General features: G+C 48.8%; 1 protein-coding gene across 22 annotated transcripts in view; it reads right to left on the bottom strand.

The window, feature by feature from the left end:
* The window catches only part of BCL11A (BCL11 transcription factor A), a 100155-nt gene that overhangs the window by 42767 nt on the left and 42103 nt on the right, over positions 1-15285 (bottom strand). The window contains exon 1 of one of the 22 annotated variants that reach the window (XM_012477244.3): positions 12253-12685. The exons of the other annotated variants lie outside the window; for them this stretch is intronic. The gene's annotated coding sequence lies outside the window, so the exon portion shown is untranslated. Of the gene's footprint in view, positions 1-12252; positions 12686-15285 lie in introns of those variants that run through there. 22 annotated transcript variants of the gene reach the window in all.

A 15285-nucleotide genomic window follows, 5' to 3' on the forward strand; every position in this document is an offset into this window, starting at 1 on the left:
CTGCCACAGATGGGGGACAGGGTGGGAGCAGACCATCCCAGTGGTGTTGCTGAGGGGCAAGGGGCTAGCCCTGTGAGGCAAGTGTCCAGGGCAGAACTGGAGCTTTGTGAAACTGTTTCCCAGGCAGAGACAGAGCACTAGGCTGGTGCTGCCAGTCTGACAATAGGTCTGCCATTGTCCTCTGGTCAGCTCTGGACACACGGTAAAAGTGAGTTCAGAGCAGCCTGGAGCAGGAGACAGGGAAGAGAGGAGGATAACACCCATCTTCCACTTTGCTGCAGGTTTGAGACAAGGATTTGAGCCAGTTACGCATTCTGGAAGGGCCTGGTGAGTAAATCTCTCCTGTCTTGTACAACCCTCTCTCCTTACCGACTTTCTCTCCCAGCAGCCATCAGTGGCCTGGGTGATTTCTGGACTGCAAACCCTGACCACACAGACTTACACGCCAGGATGGTCAACAGGTCGGCTTTCCCCTTCTGGGTTCCATTATGATCACTCTTGCTGTCTTGCTCTTGCGCTCTCTCTCTCTCTCTCATTCTGCTCCCAAGAGGAGTCTTAGGTTGACCCTTTCCTCAAATCTCCCTCATTGGATACAATAGTCACAGGCCTGAAAAGCAGCATGCAAACTGAATTTTTGTAAAGCGGAACCCATTTTCCCAACTACAGTTGTAAGAGAGGAGTGAGCACAACTTAGCACTTAATTTCTGTCTTCACAATTACTTCACGATAAATCTGGATTCCAAAGGGACTGTTAGTTCTCACATGGAAGGAAGCAAGCTCTCTACTCCTCCCCCAGTGCTGAGTGGACAGGGAGTACGCCACAGACACCTGTTGGCCAGCCAATTCTAATTCCCTATAGCTAGCACCCCCTAAGCTACAGCTAGAGCTATTTCCTTGCAGCCTTCCTTTTCTCTAGCAAAGTCCTTCCATGCAGTAGTTAATGACCTGCAAACACTTAATGAGCTAGAGAAACATTCCATCAAAAGAAATACCACATGCATCCTTTTGTAAAGTGCGGGAAAAAATCTTTTGTAAAATGAAGCATTGCTTTTAACTGCTCTGTTTGATCAAGTCAGATTTTTCAGAATATGCATAACTAGTATTCAAGCACATAAAAACTGCCTTCAAGTCAATCAATCCCTAGAAACTAGTCCTCAGGTTTGCAGACCAAGGATATATGAGAGTGCTTTGAAGTCTGGACTCAAACCCCAGCTCCTGAATTGAATTAGAATGCTACAGGTGGCCAGATTCCTGGCCCCTAACATCAGGAATCAGTGAGAAACTCCATCAGCGCTCACCAGACACTATGTATCTCAGTGCCATCTCCTATCATGGTGGTGATAATGACCATTATGATGATAATAATCACCATAGCTTCCACTGGATGGCACTTCGCACCTTCCAGAGCAATTTAACACCGTTTACTTTTTTTGGAAGGCCTTCAGGACCAACCTCCTACTCTTCCCTTTCTCTGAACCATCACCTTACTATCAGCACATATTTCCCCCAAAGGACCCAGTGGCCTCTTTTGTCTCATTTCTGGCTTTGCTGATGATCCAGTAGAGGAATGATCAAAAGGATCCTGCACATTGTCCTCAATGAACCAAGCTTCCTCTTCAGGATGGAAGTGACACAGGTGATAGAAGGGCGAGTCTGGACCCACCATTTCATTGACTGAGGACTACCCCATAAAGTCAGGGTGTTGCAGAGATTGCTGTGCACAAGATCCAAGAGGCCCGTGGAGGTGGGGAGATGGGGGACCCACCCAGCAGTCCTTCGAGAGCAGGGGTCTTGTCTTTGGGAAAGGACATCACTCTGAGCAGGGCTGGGAGAAGGGAGTGTGGAGGGGAGAACTGGGCCAGGCTCCAAGCAGGAAGGGCCTCTATGTAGATGGGTGTGTGGCTCCGCAAGGGGACCCAGCAGCCCTGGGCACAGAGGTGGTGAGTGGAGATAGTGCCCAGAGTGATAACCAGGCAGGGCCTGGCAGAAGAGGCCCTGGACACTGAAGGCTGGGCACAGCCTCCAGGACCGCTCACAGGACATGCCTCAGTGTGTGCCGACAGCTCCTCCCCACCGCGACCCCTATCAGTGCCGACCAAGTGCACAAGATGCACACCCCAGCTGGGCTGGACAGAGGGGTCCCACAAGGTCACAGGGTGTGCCCCAAGGAGGTGGGGAGTTCACAGCGTCCAAGCATTGCATCATCCTGGTACCAGGAAGGCAATGGGCTGCCCCATACCCACTTCCCTTCCTAGAATTGGCCTGGGACATTCATCATCTAGCCACCTCTGGCACCTGCATTTGTTTTTCAAATTTTAATAGCAGATAGGTTTAGTGTGCTGAGCAGAGCTGAGCAGAGGTGATCTGACCCCTCCAACTACTTACTTAAGATCAGTCAAGAGAAGGAAGCAGGCAGACAGGTGACATGGGGAGAAGCCAGTGAGGTCATCTGTAAGTCCAAGGTCGTCCAAACCCACCCCATTGTCAGCCAGACTGCTAATTCTCTGAGGAGCTGGAGACTGTGTTGCCTAGAAAAGCCTCTTTGATTGACATACTAATATGTATGTGCCTTATACATACATTTGAATCACCTGTAAATCTTGATGAAACTCAGATGACTGTCCAACTCATCCAGCAACTACATTTCTCTAATAGAACAGGAAGCAGGTGGGGCAGGGGGTGAGAGGCAGGGCCAGTGTTTCTTCCCCATTTTCCCTTCCACTGACTGTCCCCACACAGGCATCCAAAGGGAAGAATGCTACAGCTACCATCCATTTCTCACTGCCTTTTCTAGGAGATGGCCCTACAATGTGTTCCCCAGTATTCAGGTTTCTGGGCTGCTGCTATCACCTCTGGTCTTGGGGCCCAAGCCAAAGAGCTGGAGAACAGTGTCAGGCCACAGAGCCTAGGGCCGGGTAAGCATGACAGCTGTGTGCGGGGTGAATGAACAGCACCCTTCTGCCACCCCCACAGCGTCGCGGGGGTGTGACGCCCCTTCCCCAGCCATACCCTTCTGGGCCACAGTGCTGGAGGCTGAAGTCAAAGCCCATCGTGCCTTATTCCTTCAAGAGCAATACTCCTGGGAAAGGCTGCACATTCTGTAACTCCTCTGAGTGATATTTCCTCCCAGGGGCAGGAAACGAAATTAGCCCCATTTTATAGATAAGGAGGCTGAGGCCTGATGGACTTGATCAACTTGTCCGGGGCCACCCAGCCAGCAGGTGAAAAGACTCAGCCCAAGCTCCTTCAATGTCCCACATTCTCAAGACAGTGTTTGCCACAGGCCAAGGCTAGCAAAGAGACCCCTCCAACCCCTCACACCTCCCCACTGGTCCCATGCAGGTGTCAGTGAGGCCCAGGAAACATGAGGCCCCAGGACCAAAGGGGTGGACAGCACTGAAGGAAACTGCTCAGCCTCGAGTGCAGAGGCTGTTGTGAAACAGCTCTGGGCAGCGCCTGGGCCACAGCATGTGGAAGGAGCCACGTTCCTAAGCTGCCTGGTACTCTGCCATCTCTCTCTTCTTCTCTTCCTCCTAACCCACAAGCACCAGACCTCAAGCCCCAGATGCAGCTCTAGCAGCTGATAGACCTCAAGCACCGACCTGGCTCTCCCAGGCAGGCCAGCCCAGGCGAGCCCCTCCAGCCAGGCACCCACCCCACCACCAGGCTGTTTACTCTTAGCTGGTATTTGTCTTCCATCTGCTCTCCTGTAGCTCCCTCCCTCCTCTCCTCCTTTCAGTCCTCTGCCCGGGCCTGCCTAAGGCTGCCTGCCAGTGAGAATGCATGTCAGGGCTATGCCCTGGGCACTGAAGGCTGGGGTGCCCAGAGGCCTGCGGCTGCACCCTGGATGGAAAACCAGCAGCCTGCAAAGGTGTGAGAGCAGCACAGGAGTTGTGTGTGAGAGGGGCGTCTTGAGAGTGAAACTTACCACGTGTAGCCCAGGCAGAGAGGGGACAGTGGGGTGGGGGGATACTGGGGAGGAGAGGGCAGGTAGGGGGACAGGTCAGGTGAGGTTCTAGAGACCAGTTCCCCCAGGATGCCTGCCTCTGCGCCCCTGTCCCCATGAACCACACCTCTGTGGGCTGAGAGATGTGCCTTCAGAGCAGGGCAGGGAGCAGCTGGGGGCCTGGCCAGAGCAACCATCCTGGCAGGAAGGTACACTAGAGCAGGCAGCCTACCCAAGAGCCAGGGAAGGAAGGAGAGCCCCTGACAAAAAGTCGGGGAAGAATGGAAGGGACTACGTGTATTGAAGGGATAAATCAGACACCCTACATTTTCCAACCCCTCAGGACAGGATTCAGAGCCAGGCTTGGGGCTGCTACATAGAGACAACACCCACCAGCAGTTAAGGTGTAAAGTCAGGCAGTAAGGTTGACAGGCCATAGGCATCAAACTGGGAGCTCAGAGTCGGGGCACATGGCTTCAAGCCTTGGTGGTCGATAAGACGAACACTCAGGTTCCCAAGTTAGATGAGCTGGAATCTTCATCTACCACTGCTTCCTGGCTGTGTACCTCACAGCAGCTCTTTAACCTCTCCAAGCCTCCGTTTCTTCACTGGTAAAATAAGCATGAGGACACTGTATGGCCAGCCTCCTAGAGTTGCTGATGGAACTGGTTCAAAGAAATGTCCGTGGACCAAGCCTAGCTGGGTGGGCTGGCAAGCATTTCCGGGTCGCTGCATTCTCCTCTGTAAATTGGGAAAACCCTGAACTGCTCAGCCGACCTCATGGTTGACTCAACTCAGGAACAGAGGTCTCCACAGGAGCCCTGCCCACATGAGACATCTTTGGCACATCTTCTGAAACAAGACCTGTTTCTGGAAAGTTGTTGGTAAATATCCAGTTTTGCACTTATATTACTGTTTCAGAAAAGCTACCTTCATTCTGCTTTGAGTCAATGGCAGCCAATTTCATTCATTTGGTCCATACCTGTAGTGCTTCTTGCCAGAAGAACACAATGGAATGAGCCTCACTCCCTGCCCTCAAGGAGCACACAGTCTAGTGGCTCTGTCTTTAAGATTTATAAGAGCAGAGGTAAGTGTCACAGGAAGCCATAGTCCTTTGGGGAAATGAAGAACACTCATGTAATATGATTAATCACTTCCAAATAGTCTACCTGGTTTAAAAGTTCTCTTTCAGGTGCTTCCCTGAGTGGCAAGAGGGAAAGGCCTTTCACAAATACTTATACTGCTTTTTTCTTTTCTTTTCTTTTCTTAAGATAGAGTTTCCCTCTTGTTGCCCAGGCTGGAGTGCAATGGTGCGATCTCGGTTCACTGCAACCTCCCTCTTCCAGGTTCAAGCGATTCTCCTGCCTCAGCCTCCCAAGTAGCTGGGATTATAGGTATGTGTCACCACATCCAGCTAATTTTGTATTTATTTTTAGTAAAGACGGGTCATGTTGGTCAGGCTGGTCTCGAACTTCCGACCTCAGGTAATCCGCTTGCCTCGGCCTCCCAAAGTGCCAGGATTACAGGCGTGAACCACCACACCCGGGCTTATACTGCTCTCTTAATTACAGTGATGTGCTCATCTCACATAACAATTTAAGAGGGGAGAACAGGAAGATGAATTCTGAGAAGTTATATCAGACCCTCTGCCTCTCTACATTCCAGAACGGTCTTTTATTCTAATTATTTTACTAGTGAATTATGGAATATAGTAGTATTATGTTTCTTTCTACGCAACTTGTGTTGCAGTAGGTGAAATCTCAGGCTGACAGAGCTTCAGGGAGGAAAGGCCAGACTAAAAATATCCCTTACTCCACAGAGAAGCTGTACCAGCAGAAGTCCTGGAAAACTGACAGCTTTGCATGTTGTAACAATGCAACTCAAGACTATCAGAAGGATATACATATTTGTATAGATACTTATCAAAGCAACAATCAGAGATCAGGTCCCACCAAATGAGCTTACAGTTTATTGTCCTGCTTTGTAAAAGTTGGTGAAACAAAACGATGCACAGCAGATTTGCTGAGCTCCAAAGTCAGGGAGTAGGTAAACTGCGAACATGTCAGCTCCCTCCTGGCTCTCCTCTACAGTCTGTGAGCAAATGGAAAAATAAACCATTGGAAAAAGTCTCAGCCTAATAAAACTGCACAGACAGAATAATTTCTTCATTGGATTCAGAACTAGCACGGGGGGTTCTTGCTAGCACAGATTTGAGCTCTGCCATCACACACTTTGTACATACAATATCTGGATCTCAGATATCGCTCCTGAAGGAAGATCTGGCTTCCTTCTCTTATCTTCCTTCTACATCAAAAAGCAGTGTTCACACCCAATCCCATGCTTTCTTCTATTAAAATATGAATTTAAGAAATACCAGTGAAAGGGGGTTTTTAAAACCAGAAACTCTTTGTGTTGTAATGTTCTTGATATGTTAATAAAACTGTTTTCAATCACCATCAGAAGAAAATAAATTTACCTCTGATCATGGTAGCACAGTAGAGCAGAAAGAGCACTCAAGTGGTGATCAAAAGAAATAAATTCTAGTCCTGTCACTAAGAAACTATGTGACCAGGAGAGGCACTTAATCTCTAAGAGAGTCAAGCTTTGAGTGGGTAAAATGAACTGGGGAAGGGGTGAACCAGTGAGAAAGAACACTGATCTGTCTGGGGCTCCCAGAAGACACAGCCAAACTTCTTGCTTGCTCTTGTCCAAACACCTCCTCGTCTTTGAAGGCCTGGACTGTCTAGGGGGATGGCTACTGGCTTGGAGCAAAACCAATGTGTCTGTCATCTTAATACACATGGAATGTGATGAAATGAAGGTGTCTGCGTGGAAGGGACAGACCCAGATCCACTCTGCATTTGGCAGTGGGAGCAAGGGAGGAGGCCACCTCCAAATCTGGTCACTCCTAGTCCCAAGAGGGAGAAGCCACATCACCCCCGATCATGTTAGCCCCATTCTGCAGCCTCAGCAGGCTATGAGCAGGTGGAAAGTCAGACTGGGGTCCAACCAGAAGACCCAAGACAGGAAAGGCAGGCAGCTGCAAAAGAGCCTCACTTCTCCAGGGATTGTGACTGTTTATTAAAAAACTCTCACCCATGCCACCCACCGCAGCCCAGACAGGCATTCTGGAAGCCAGACTTCTCCCTGGAAGACAGCAGGCTATTGCTTCCTCTGAGCCCTGCAACAATTTTTTCTGGACCCTCTCCTCCATCTGTCCCCAGGATAGAGCATAACCCTCCCTCCTGTCCATCAGACTGCCCAAATCTGGGGAAAGAATTTGTGGCGCTCCGGTCTGAGTGCAGACCAAGCTCTCAATACCAGTGGCTGTTTCAGGCTTACAAAGCCTTGGTGGTTTCCACATCCAGCAGTTCCTACCCAGGACTGAAAAGCCCTCAGCAAACACCCAGATGGCCTTTGTTCACCCTCCTGGAAACCTATAGCTGCCAGGGAAATGTAACATTTTGTGAGGACTAATTTAACCCACCTAGAAGATCAGGGAGCCAAGATGCAACCCTAAAGCCCTTTGCAAGGGATGATATTCTGGACCTTTTTTCAGAGCTTGGTTATTTTATAAAATTTTTATGTTAACGGTAATTCACATTCATCTAAATCTCCTGAAAATTGAGTATCGGCTACTTTGTTGATTCTAGAAAAAAGGAAAGAAAGGCAGGGAGGGAATGAGGGAGCGGGAAGGGAATGAAAGACACTGAGTGTTAAGGCTCAACCCAGTCAAAACCCCACCTGCTAGAAGCCTTCGGGCCTGCGGGAAGCCTACATGGCTTTGAGTGGCACATTCTGAGCATTCTGAAGAGCACATTCAGCCTACACTGCCCCCATACCACAGAGCCCTGGCCTCCTTTTTGACTCACACTTGCCTGGCAGGACTCCCCACACCAAACAGAGATGCTCAGTCGAGCACAAGAAGGCAGGGCCCGGGGCTCACACTGCACAGTGGTTTCCGAAGCAATTCCAGAACTGCTGCAAACTGGCATGCACGCCGGAGCAATGATGGAGATGCAGTACCTTCTGGGTCTGCCTGGGTCCACCCTTCCCTTTCTTAGTCACTGTGGGGTTTCACCCAGTCCAGCCACCCACTGCTAAGGCAGAGAAGCCCACCCATCCAAATGTTAGGATATGACACACTTGCACCTTTCACCTGGCCAGGCTGCTCTCCCAAAGAAGGAATAACAAAACAAAACAGCCAACCTCTGACTACTTGTGGCTTGTAAATGTATACCAATGTTCTTCTTGAAGTGGGAGCTGAGCATTGGGACGCCCAGGAAACATAAAGTCCCAGGCAAAAAATAAATAGAAGAATGAGTCTGCTAAAACAGCCAACTCCATCTCTTGTCTCCCTCAAGCCCTCCTAGTCAGAACCTTCTCTCAGCGTTTCAGCAGGTACTGTTTACCTGAAAATACAGCTGATGTATTTACTGAGAAGCTTCTTCAAGCTTTCTGCTGGTGCTTAGGGACTATAGCAATCAAGTCTTGAAATTATATAGAGAGACAGAATATCAGGTACATTTCTGTCCCCGAAAATGCTTAAAAGATCAAATTGATTCCTATTACATGCCTTCCCTACCAGTGAGCACCCACCACCAGCTTCCTTGCTCCAAACCATTAAAGCAGAGTTTCCCCAAAAAACCAGCCTTCTGCAAGCCGTGCCTTTCCTCCCCGGTGTCCAGGCTGTGGGGCATGGAGAGGAACCAGAGGCGTAAGGAGTTCTGGATCAGAATCCCTAGTCTACCCCTGCACTGCGTGAGACCAGACATGCCATTTAACCTCTCTAACCTTCAACTACCCCTTCTCCTGCCTCTTAACAGGGTTACGCATGAGGTGAGGCTCGATTTGACAATGCTTCTCAAAAGGCTTACTCCAGAAAAAACGTGATTTTATCTCTATTCTCATTATTAACCGCACAATGGACATTTGAAAGGGATGGGCCCAATTTTTCATAAGCCAAAAAAGCTAGAGGATTGGAGAGAAGAGAAGGGACCGATACTCAGAAATGGCTTCAAGAGTGTCCTTTGGCACCCCATTCTTCCAGATTGTTCCAAATGCCTGTTGCAGTAATAACAGCCCCAAAAGAACACACCGCTTTGTCAGGACTTGTAGGTGAAATGTGTTGGAGCAGCTGTCAGCTTGGGGAAAATCACTCATCAGGTAGTCAGCCGAGTGGGGCTGCCTTCAGCTGGACAAACACTGAATCCGCTCGGGGAACAAGCGAGTGCTTTCCTGTCCTCCCCTTCGGGGCCAAACCAGCCCTCTTTTACCTTCTTGTCCAACCCAGTGGGCCTCTTTCCCTCAAATGAGCCCCTCCTTCTCTTCCCTCTAGCTCCCTAAGCTCTCATTCAGGGCACAGACAGCTCTCCAGGCTGCCAGAGCAAGAGAGTTAGGAAATAACGACCCCTCCGCATCCATCCCCACCTTCTGGAGGCAGGGGACACAGCCGGCCATTCTGTGATGAGAATGGGTAACTCCTCTAGCTGGGTCTATCATTTTAGAAGAAGCCATTCATGGCTGATTCTTAAATGGAAAGGGCCTATTACAGAGATCTCCAGAGCAACTCTACCTGAGGGAGAGGAAAACACCCCCCAAAACAATGGTGGGCAGAAAAATTTGCATCCCGTAAATACCCAGAAGCAATAGCAGCCTCACCTGGCTGATCTGCCAGACACTGTGGAGGTGGCATGGTGGCATTTGGTAAATAACCCAAATAGGGCTTTGCAGGGTATGTGATACCACACTAGGCTTTGCAGCCCAGGTGAAACCAGATGGTTCAAGAAGACAGTGAATCACTCATAGGCAAGGGATGTTGTTAGTATACCTAAAAATCCCCTTTCCCAGCCATCCTTTGACACCCACCACAGAAATCACAGACAGGTGGGACAGAACACCTGGGCCCAAAATAGCTTGTCCTATTAGCCAAATGCCAGCGCACCCACTTTGTCTGAGGGCATGGCAGGGAGGCGGCTGGCCATCGGCTAGGGCTCTGGCCTCCTCATTTAATTATCTCTGCATCAGAGGAAGAGTCACCTTCACAGGCCAGCTGTGGTCTGACGTGCCACATCTAACGCCAGGAGGCCCTGCCAGCAGCCTCCATTCTGGTCTGTCAAATTCCTGGAGACCTTGAGACAGTGTTCCTCAGATCCGGGACAGAGCTGGCTCAGGGCACCACCAGGGTCAACCCAAGGACACCAGTCCTCAGACCCTCCAAGATGACAAAGACCTCACTAGACAGTATCTCATTTTTCCAGCCTCAGTGAGTCAGTCCAAGCTGGCATACTGAGTCCCAGGAAAGCCCTGGCTATAACAACCCAGCACCCAGGCTCTTTTGTGCATGGCTGCTTAGAGGGCTAATGATAAAGGCAGCTCACTAAGGAAACGACTGTGCCCAGCAGTCTCCTAAATTGTGAAGGCAGCATTTACCACTGATGAAAGCCCCCCACATGTGTCCTTCTAAACACCTGATATATATCCATTTTTCTGTCAGCAACCTCAAATAATGTCTACAATGCTGAGATTTATACATGGGTGCTTATAAGTGTGATTTCATTATAGCCTCTGCAAAACTACCTTTCCGCCTAAATATTCAATTAATGTAATTAAATTGCTACCTGATGGCATTATCTAATTTAACTTGGGATCCAAACTATTGAAAAGCATGTGCCTTTTAACACCCTGACTGGTAAGGCATGTGATGAACAGAGCTATAAACATGTTGGCGTAACTGAGCTGTTTAAAAATAAATTAGCAAACTATAAAAATAAACAGTAACATACATATGTACTCAATTACGAACTAACTCTAATTTTTCTTCTGAAATACTGTCTTTGACCTTAGTCATAAACAAGCACTATTAAAAAAACATAATATCCCAACAGACAGAGGGCCAAGGATTAAATGCTCTTCCAGCTCAGCAGAATGCAAAACCAGACAAGGAAGGAAGGAAGGAAAGAGTGAGGGAGGGAGGGAAGGAAGGAAGGAAAGGAGGGAGGGAGGAAGGGAGGGAGGAAATGATGGAGGCAGGGAATGGAGGGAGGGAGGGAGGGAAGGAGGGAGGGAGGGAGGGAGGGAAGGGTGGAAGGGAGGGAAGGGAGGAAGGGGAAGCCCTTGCCTTTCTTAAAAAGTTAGAAAACTGTGTCCAAAACCTACAAAGACTGCTGTGCCCTTGTTGACTTGAAGCTGCTTCCGTTCAAGCCAGAAAAGTTAAAACCTGGTGAAGTGCTTTTACATTTTCAGATGTTTTGGAGTCTCTCAAGAAATGAGGGCAGGCAAGGGGAAGAACTATTTCTGCATGCAGCTGTTTCAACAGCTCACTGTCTGCATAACAGAGCCTCTTACACGGGCAGCTCCCCACCTGAACGGAGCTCACTGTCCTTAGTCGGCTACTGCCTCTAAGTCCCCAGCTTTTCTAAGACATATGGCAGAAATGTGGAAATTGTCTTCCAAATAGCACAAGACAGAAAGCGGGTGGGGTCGGGGGCGACGGGTGCGGGAAGAAGGGAAGAGGTAAAATCAAGCTGTTGAAACTGTATACGGGACACGTTTTCACACTAATCCAATGCTCCTGTAACAAAGGACAGCATACTATGGGATAATTACTATGGATTATTATTACAGTTTCTAAAGCAAAAGAACAAAAAAAATTCACAAAAGACATATTACACACGCAGATTTCTAAAGCTTTAAAATCATATGGTCTTCGGTGTTGGTTCCTATGGGGTTATGGATAATGCCCTAACTGAGCACGACAGATGCAAACACAAAAAAGAAATCACAATAAACCTGAAAGTCTCTCATGTCATGGTGCTCACTGCCCTTTCTTTCACAAACAAAAGTAGTTGAGCAACAGCTAAGTAGTTATTCATCTCAAAGAACCAACCTAAAATGCTGACAGTCCCAGCATTGTCTACCCCCACCCCCAAATAACAACAACAAATTACACAAATAAAAGCTAGGAGGAAGCTCAAACCCATCCACACTTGGTTCAGAACGCAGGTAAGGCCTGGTGTGAAAGAGGGACAGAGAAGCTTTTTGGGTATGCAGAATGACACCCCAGGCCACACTCCCTGCAGGGGCCACAGGAGCCGGGTCCCGGGTCTGACTTTTACACAAACGGGGTTGCCAGTTGCTGCGAGACAAATATCCCTAGCACATTACCTGGTTGGCAAAGGAATGCAGCCGGGAGGTTCTGGAATAGCACAGTGTGGAACCGCACTGGACTTTTCCTGTCCTCAGGAGGACTTTGCTTTCATCCGGAATGTAAAGCATTTGATTGGCAGGAGAAGGACAAAACTTACCTCAGGTACTACGGCAAACTGGCCAAAAAGAAGCGTTGCTGGGAGAATGGAGATGGCAGGAAACAGCCTCAGCTTGGCCCAGGAAGAAGCTGGTGCTCAGCTTCGGGGGCCATGGAAATAGCTGGAGGCCTGTGTGTTTCTCTGAGGGTCTCCTTGGCGACAGGGCTGGACCTTTGCACTGGCAGCCTGGACTCTTCTCTGAGCTCCCCCTTGGGTCACCTATGATTCCAGAAGAGTCTGTTCTACATGTGGCAAAGCCTAGAGAGGACAGAGAGGAACCTAAGGCCTACCTTGAAGATGTTAAACTTATTCTGTAACCACTGCTATTTAAGGTGTCAAATTTTGAGTCCTGAGGACCAAGGAGCTCTCCGATGACCATGAACCTGTCACTGGTTCTTCTTGATCGCTAAAGCCTGGAAGATCTCCTCCAAAGAAAAGTAGCTCAGACAGAAACACTGACTTGTTTCTCATCAGACTCCAAAATCACAGGCTTCTGGTCTAAAGATTCAAGCTGAGAAACAAGAAAGCAATTTGTTTGATTCAGGCCCTTGCAAATTACCCCCCAATAATTTACTTTGGTCTCAGCTTTGGCTGGCTTGGATGTAATGAGGATTCCAAGAATTTTTTTACTTTTCCATTAGAGGGCTCTGCACTCTCCTTTCAAGGAAAAAGGCTCTATCTGCCAGCCCACTTCTTTCCAGGAATGGGGAAAGGGAGGAGGAGAACCTGTGGAAAGGACAACGGATTTCCAGAAGAAATTCCAAGCCAGGGCTGACCGTGGACCTGAGCACAGCGGAGCCACAGGGATGTCTTCAGAAAAGGATTCTGTGGAAGCACAAGATGCATGGCAGTGAGAGTCCTGAGAAGTCCAGGAAAAGATGCAGCTTACAGACCCATTCCCAGATGTCATGGATTAACAGCAGCCCTCACGGTCTACCTGAGACTCGAGAAAACAAACTAAGGGAAAGAAATGCAAGAAACAAAGCACATCTTTCTGGATCAAAAGATCAAGTTGTCTTTGGTGGCTAAAGAACAGCAGAGAAGGAAAAAGAACAAAAAGATTAGGAGGAGGAGAAAAACACCTGGCCTTCCCTAAAGAACTACAGTTAGAGTTTGACTTAAATCATCTCAGCTATAGGCAATCAACTGGGGCTCGCGTAACAGCCACAACAGGGGGCTACTCTCTTTCCCCTCCAATCTTCCTGAACAGGACAGTAGTCTAGCACCCACTGAAGACCTGAAGTGGAGAAGGAGCCCCAGACATGCCCATCCTCTGAGCACCTCCACAGCCCTTCCGGCCTATCCCAATAAACAGCAATTCTATTCTCCCAGTCCCCGACCCACATATTTTGGGGTCCATCGTGACTCCTCTCTTCTTTTCATATCCCCCCATCCCATCTGTCAGCAAATCCTGCTACTTTTACCTTCTAAATATGTCCGGAATCCAGCCCCCTCTGACGTCCCCACCACCCTGATCCATGCCACCATAACTTGCCTGGAATTTGCCTTCTGACTGCTTCTGCCTCACTTTCCCATGCTCAAGTCTCAAAACGCAGCCAAAGCGACTCTCTGGAAATCAAGTCATATGACATCACTCCTCCAGTGGCTTCCATCTCCCTTGGAGTCAGAGCCAAAAATCTCTGCTCTGCATCCTTCAAGGAGCCAGCTGGTCCCTCCCCTCCTCCTGTACTCTTTCCACTCTGACCTCAGAGCCTCTTGCTCCTCCTGCAGCAGCCAGGCGTATTACACACAAGGTTTCTGCATTTGCCATTCACTCTGCCTGGAACCATCTTCTCGAAATTCTCTCATGGCCAACTTCCCCACTTCCTTGGAGGCTTTGCTTCTCAGGGGGCCTTCCCTAACCGTCCTATTTAAAAGCATGCCCACCACGCACTCCTTACCCCTCTTCCCACCTTTCTTTCGTGCAAGGCAGTTTGATCTTCTTTTGCCATGCTATGTAATTCACATATTTATTGGGGCATCTTCTGTCTCTCCCGAGATAGAAAGGGGGCACCACAAGAGCAGGGAGTTTTAAGGCTTTGACCGAGGCTCTACACCCAACACCAAGAACCCTTCTCAGCATGTGGCAGGTGTTCAAAATATTTGTTGAAAAATGAATGAGTGAACCTTCACAATTCCAAACTGCCAGGAGGCCACTCAACGGCATATCTATAAAACTGTCAGGCAGCCCAACCTGGGGGCAGGCACTTTGGCTTTGGAGCTTAGGTTTGAGCCAAATTCCATTTTCCCCACAGGCCCTGAAGCCCAGAGGGAAGAGCTTTTGCATGATAATATAAATGGAGGGGTTGAGCTGGTTTGGGGGAACCCTTGACAGGAGCCAGTAAAAACCAAATGGGAGTCTTTTTCCTAAGGCTTAGGTGGAGCCTCTAGAAAGAGAGGGGGCTCAGAGCCTGAGGAAGACCCAACCACCAGCAGCTCCTCAGCACTCTTCCCACTGGGGCTGTGCAGCCAACTGCGTTTCCAGGCACACCGAGATGCCCATACTCATACCCAATGCAGGGGCACTGGCCGGGCACAAATCCCAGCTGCGGCATTACTCTCCCTCCATTCTTGCTTTCAGATCCTCCCTCCTCCTGGCAAGGGCATTGGGAGGGCGGGAGAGAAGGAGGCCATGGTAAAGGGATTAATCCCTTCTACCTGAGAGCCCAGGATGTAGCCAGAAAAGCTAAAATACCCTTTCCCACCCTGGCATACATTTTGACAGGTGAATAAGTACTCCCCAGTAGGCAATAACAAGGAGAAGTCTGAATTAAAAGAACTTGCCAATTTGGGAAGTAATGCCATTCTATGTGACTCCACTCTATTCTGTTACCAATAAAACACTTAAAGATGCTATTCATGCAGACATAAAGTGCTAATGGCCACTTGTTAACATGGTTCATAATGCTAATATTTCCCTCTGATTTCTGACAGTTCTTTTTTTTCTTTCTTCTTTTTTGGGGCTATTTTAAGTTAACAGAGTGCTAATCTGATTCAAAACTGAAGACTCAAAGAACTACACGCTACATAACT

The sequence above is a fragment of the Aotus nancymaae genome, unplaced genomic scaffold (assembly GCF_030222135.1).
Source record: "Aotus nancymaae isolate 86718 unplaced genomic scaffold, 86718_ANA_hifiasm-v0.15.2.pri h1tg000057l, whole genome shotgun sequence".
NCBI classification, from domain to species: domain Eukaryota; kingdom Metazoa; phylum Chordata; class Mammalia; order Primates; family Aotidae; genus Aotus; species Aotus nancymaae.